The sequence below is a fragment of the Aotus nancymaae genome, unplaced genomic scaffold (assembly GCF_030222135.1).
Source record: "Aotus nancymaae isolate 86718 unplaced genomic scaffold, 86718_ANA_hifiasm-v0.15.2.pri h1tg000076l, whole genome shotgun sequence".
Classification (NCBI taxonomy): Eukaryota; Metazoa; Chordata; class Mammalia; order Primates; family Aotidae; genus Aotus; species Aotus nancymaae.
The window spans coordinates 3,997,421-4,003,420 of NW_026988491.1; positions in this window are offsets into that span (position 1 = coordinate 3,997,421).

The window sequence follows — 6,000 nt, forward strand, 5'->3', positions numbered from 1 at the left end:
GAAGAGCCCTGCCTTTCACATTGAGAACCCCATTTATCAAACTCCAAGTTTATAATACACGAAGTAGGGGCAGTTCCCTCCTTAGAAAATAATTCCTGACTTGGTTCCTTCAAGTAGCTGGTTTTCCCCAAGACCTTCAATATGTGACCCCATTTAATAAAAGTATCTACTGACCTTCACTTTCTTAGGGACCTAACTGTTGGGTGAAAATACCCTTTTCTGCCGACTCCCTGCCTGCAGAGGATTTTTTCACCTGTTGCTTCAGGTAAGGGAACAAATGAAAAATTTTAATGTCCTCATAGATCCCCCAATGCTGCAGGTGGGCAAACAGGCTAAGGCCCTTGGCCCAGCTGGCAGAGGTAAGAAGCTGCCCCCGCCATTTCCCCACTCGGCTCCCGCTGCAGCAGCCATCCCGGCGCAGGCTTGCTCACCAGCGCCGCCCTGTGGTAAGATCGGAGATCTGCGGAAGAAAGCCAGCCCTGAACCGCCGACTGCACGCAAGCCCTTCCATTACTGCTACCTGGATATTTTCCGGGCGCGGTGGTGCGTGCTTATAATCTCAGCTACTCCAGAAGCTGAGGGGAAGGATCCCTCGAGCCCAGGAGTTCAGAATTAGCCTGAGCAAAATACCGAGACCCCTATCTCAAAAAGAAAAAAATAATGTCACAGGTTTCCTGACCCTAAACCTGGACATTAGCCCAGGTCTCACTCTCACCAAGCCCTCTAAAGAACTTATTTCATCAGAGAAGTGATCATATGAATTATTCTACCTCCATACTATGAAATCGTACGTCACCATGGAAATTAATGTGTTGTATACGCCAAAAGCACTGACAAAAAAAAAAAAAACAAATTAATGTAGTGCTACTACAGATACTGTATCAGAATATCTTCAGTGAAAAAAAATCAAGTCACAGAATAAAGCATAAGTGTAATTTTTTTTTTTGTCACGTGTATGTATGTGTATACAAAGGCACCAGCAAAGTCCTCCGAGGTCTGTGCCAAACTCTTATCATGGTCACCTTTGGAAAAGGGAGGAAGAGAGGAGGAGGCCAGGTGCAGTGGCTCACACCTGTAATCTCAGCACTTTGGGAGGCCAAGGTAAGTGGATCTCTTGAGCCCAGGAGATTGAGACCAGCCTGGGCAACATGGCAAAACCCTGTGTCTACAAAAAATATAAAAATTAGCCAAGCATGGTGGTGTGTGCCTGTAGTCCTAGCTACCGAGGAGGCTGAGGTGGGAGGATCACTTGAGCCTGGGAGGTTTAGGCTGTAGTGAGCCATGATTGTGCCACTACACTCCAGTCTGGGCAACAGAGTGAAACCCTGTCCCCCAAGAAAAGGAAGACAGGAGGTGAGGACACTTAGATTTTCACATTTTATTTGATGTATTTATATGTGGCTTGAATCTTTTACATTTATGCGTTACATGTGCAAGTTTGAAAATAAAATGCACGATGATTATTTAAAAATTTGGAGGCCGGGCACAGTGACTCATGCCTGTAATCCCAGCACTTTGGGAGGCCAAGGTAGGTGAATCACTGAGGTCAGGAGTTCAAGACCAGCCTGGCCAACATGGCAAAACTCCATCTCTACCAAAAATACAAAAATTAGTGAGGTGTGGTGGCGTGCACTTGTCATCCCATCTACTCGGGAAGCTGAGCCAGGAGAATCACTTGAATCTGGGAGGCGGAGGTTTCACTGAGCTGAGATGGCGCCACTGCACTCCAGCCTGGGCAAAAAGAGCAAAACTGTCTCAAAAAAAAAAAAAAATTGGAAAGCACACAAAACAAAAAGAACAACATAGTCTCTCACTGTCACACTGCTCAGCAGAAGCACTGTCAAAATGCCGGTGTGAGTGTTTCCAGCACACGCTAGGACCACTGAGGAACACTGCTTCCCCTGCTTTCCCCGGGAGGGGGCCTAGCCAATGCTGCTGGACTGGACATCTGTCCTGCTGCCCAGCATCACCCAAGCCACAGCCCTGCCCCACCCTGAGTCACTCCTGGAGACACCTCCTGGTACAGGGAGTCTCCCAAAAGCTTCTGTGGGCCAGCAGAACACTCAGCTCCCAAGCCACAATGTCCTTCTCTTTGTTAACTACAAAATAAACATCTCTAGACCCCCTGGGCCACTTGCAATACAAATGTTTATGCCTTTGGAAAGAGAAAGAAAGACTCTTGCAAGTTCTCCCTGAGCCATGGGTGCCAAGTTAGTAATTAACCCTCAGCAACTGAGGCGTCTGATCTTCCGCCAGCCGGTCTGCAGCAGGTTGTGGGAGTGATTGATTGGGCCTGGGCTGTAACTTGGTGATTGGTGGAGCTTCCAGGCCTTGGAATGCTCTCTGCAAAAGACACTGGCTGCCTCTTAAACTCTAAATGAGGCCGGGGGTGGTGGCTCACACCTGTAATCCCAGCACTTTGGGAGGCCAAGGTGGGCATATCACCTGAGGTCAGGAGTTCAAGACCAGCCTGGCCAACATGGAGAAATCCCATCACTGCTTAAAAAAAAAAAAAAAAAAAAAAAAAAAAAAATTAGCCAGGCATGGTGGTGCATGCCTGTAATCCTAGCTACTTGGGAGGCTGAAGCAGAAGAATCACTTGAACCCAGGAGGCGGGGGTTTTGGTGTGCTGAGATCACACCATTGCACTCCAGTCTGGGCAACAAGAGTAAAACTCTGTCTCAAAAAATAATAACTCTAAATGAGGTACTAGGGACCCACCCCCAAGAAGGCCCCCACACTGCTGCACGCCATTCCAGATGAAGGGCTGTAAGAAGCCCTCACATTCATCAAACCACTTGAGGGGAGCTCCAGGACATGCACGCAGAGCTGGGAGGAGCAAGGCTGCTGAGTGGCAGGCATCGGTCATCTTGACATTGACATTCACTAAACACCCTAGGACCAGACTGCCTGCTCTACTCTACACACAGTGCCTTATTTCCTTTGACTCTCCCAGCAACCCCATGAAGTAGGTATAGTTCTATTCCTGTTTTATAGATGGGGAAATTGAGTCTTGGAGAAATAAAGTCTGTGCTGCCATCACTTAATCCTGGGTGGATAAAGTCTCTTCTGCAGACAAAAGGTGTTCCTTGCCCAAGGTCATCCTGCTGGTAAGTGGAGGCAAAGCTGGACTGAACCCTTTTTACAACTTTGTAGCCACACTTGCCCATCGCCACCTATTCATATTGGAAAACTACTTCCAGAGGGTTATCATCTTCAGGCTTCTACAAACGATGCCAAGCTCAGAGGAGGTGACCAGTGGGGGCTCCATGTGAAGATCACAGTGAGATCTTCCCTTGGGTGTAGTCAGAGAGAGTGAGGGGACAGCTTTCATCGGCCCCCCAGGACCAGATTTCCATCATGAGAGGCTGGGAGATTGCCTTCTTTCCAATGGGGGAGCTGAGGTCCTGAGAGCAGAATTCATGTCCAAGGCCCCACCATGACTTTGTTTTTTTATTGTTGTTGTTCTTGTTTGACGGAGTCTCTCTTTGTCACCCAGGCTGGAGTGCAGTGGCACGATCTCTGCTCACTGCAACCTCCACATTCCAGATTCAAGCAATTCTCCTACCTCTGCCTCCCAAGTAGCTGGGATTACAGGCATGCACCATCACGCCCAGCTAATTTTTGTATTTTTAGTAGAGATGGGGTTTTGCCATGTTGGCCAGGCTGGTCTCTAATTCCTGACCTCAAGTGATCCACCTGCCTCGGCTTCCCAAAGTGCTGGGATTACAGGTGTGAGCCACAGCGCCCGGCCCTCACCATGACTTTGCCTCTGTGGCCAATGTTATGTCCGTGGCTGCATGGAGCTTCCTGAAAACATGGAGGCTGGTGGCAAGGACCCACCTCAGAAAATAGGGAGAAAGCTAAACCCCCTAGATGTGTTCCCTGAGCCCTTGGCTGGGAGAAGGGCATCATGTAGTTTCTAAGAGAGACTACAGAGTATAAGGGAATGCTTCCATCTTACAGCTTCACCATCTGTGTCACAAACGGGCAGGTTGGGGAGCAAGCATGGCAGAGGGACATGGCCTAGGAGTCCTGTACTTCATTTCCCCTCACTTTTCATTGGTCGTTACAGGTCATGTGATCTCACCTGTATGCAAGGGCCACTGGGAAATGTAGTCTTCCAGTGCGCCAGGACGTACACTGTCCTAATTTCATTGTGTACAATGAAATTAGTAACTATACAGCTCATCTCTGCCACACTATTCAAAAGCTTGTAGTCATGTAAGGGCCTAGACTGCCTTGAGATTGTTGCTCAGCACATGAAAACATGAGGCTGGAGAAGTGGGCTGGCCCAGTGTGAGAAACACACGGTACCGATTTGCAGTCTAGCCCCATGTGATCCAGGTACCTAACATGCAGCCAGCCATGGCAGGAGAGAGACGAAATGAGGCCAGAGCAAGAGGCAGAGTCCCCCAGATGAATGTCAAGGGAAACCCAATAGCCCTGAAGACATCAAGGGAAGGCCACGCCAGCCCAGATTCCTGACTCCCTCTGCAGAAAAGAGGATGTGAGAGGGCACCGGGGAAGGAAAAGGGAGAGCAGAGGAAGGGAGCCGACATGGCGCATGGGGAATTCCAGAGAAACTGGGCCTGGAGGGCTGGAAAGGTCACTGCCACCAGCAGGGCAGCTTCATAAATGTGCAGCCTCCATAGTCACACAGCGCTCATCCTCGGGCCCCACATTTGGCCCTAGTTGTCACCGTCTTGAAATTCTTAATAATTTTCCAAAGGGCCTCATATTTTTATTTTGCACTGGGCCTCACAAATTACAAAGCCAGTCCTGAGTCCAGAAGGGATCAGCCTTGGTTCCAGATGACCCTACCTCCAGGGCATGGATATGGCTGATGGTTATTTGCCAGCCTGGTGGGAGACCAAGGCCACAGGAAATAGGTCTGGAGGATGATGGGCAGAGGTGGTCAGCTCAGGAGTGTTGATGTTTTGTTTTGTTTTTCTTTTTTGAGATGGAGTCTCACTCTGTTGCCCAGGCTGGAGTGCAATAGTCTGATCTCAGCTCACTGCAACCTCCACCTTCTCGGTTCAAGCAATTCTCCTGCCTCAGCCTCCCAAGGAGCTGGGATTGCAGCAGCTGCCACCATACTGGGCTAATTTTTGTATTTTTAGTAGAGATGGGGTTTCCATGTTAGCCAGAGGTGGTCTCGAACTCCTGACTTCAAGTGATCTGCCTGCCTCAGCCTCTTAAAGTGCTGGGATTACAGACATGAGCCACAGCACCCAGCCAAGTGTTTTGTTTTTTTGTCTGTTTTTGTTTTTTTGAGATGGAGTTTCACTCTTGTTGCCCAGGCTGGAATGCAATGGCACAATCTTGGCTCACTGCAACCTCCACCTCCTAGGTTATAGTGAGTGATTCTCCTGCCTCAGCCTCCCTAGTAGCTGGCATTATAGGCATCGCCACCATGCCTGGCTAGTTTATATATACATACATATATACATATATATATATTTTCTTTTTTTAGTAGAGGTGGGGTTTCTCCATGTTGGTCAGGCTGGTCTCAAACTTCCAACCTCAGGTGATCTGCCCGCCTTGGCCTCCCAAAGTGCTGGGATTACAGACATAAGCCACGCCACCCAGCCAAGTGTTTTGTTTTCTTTTAGAGACAGGATCTCACTTCGTTGCCCAGCCTGGTCTCCAATACGCGCGCTCAAGTGATCCTTCCTCCTTGGCCTCCCAAAGTGCTGGGATTTCAGGCAGGAGCCACTGCACCTAGCCAGTCCAGGAGTGTTTGGCTCCTTAATGTTCTCAGGTATAAACATTCAGGAAGCACAGGTTTCAGACTCTACTTGCTAGGGAGCAAGACTGATCAGAAACAGGTGCTTACTGGCGAGATATTTTTCACAGAGAATGATGAGCTCTGCAAGTGATGTGATGATGAGGATGGCAGATGGGTGGATGAAGTTCAGATGCCCATATAGGAAAATGGGGGCATCAGATTAAAGCAAGAAGGAGGCTAACCTCAGGGGACTCTACTTGTATATATGA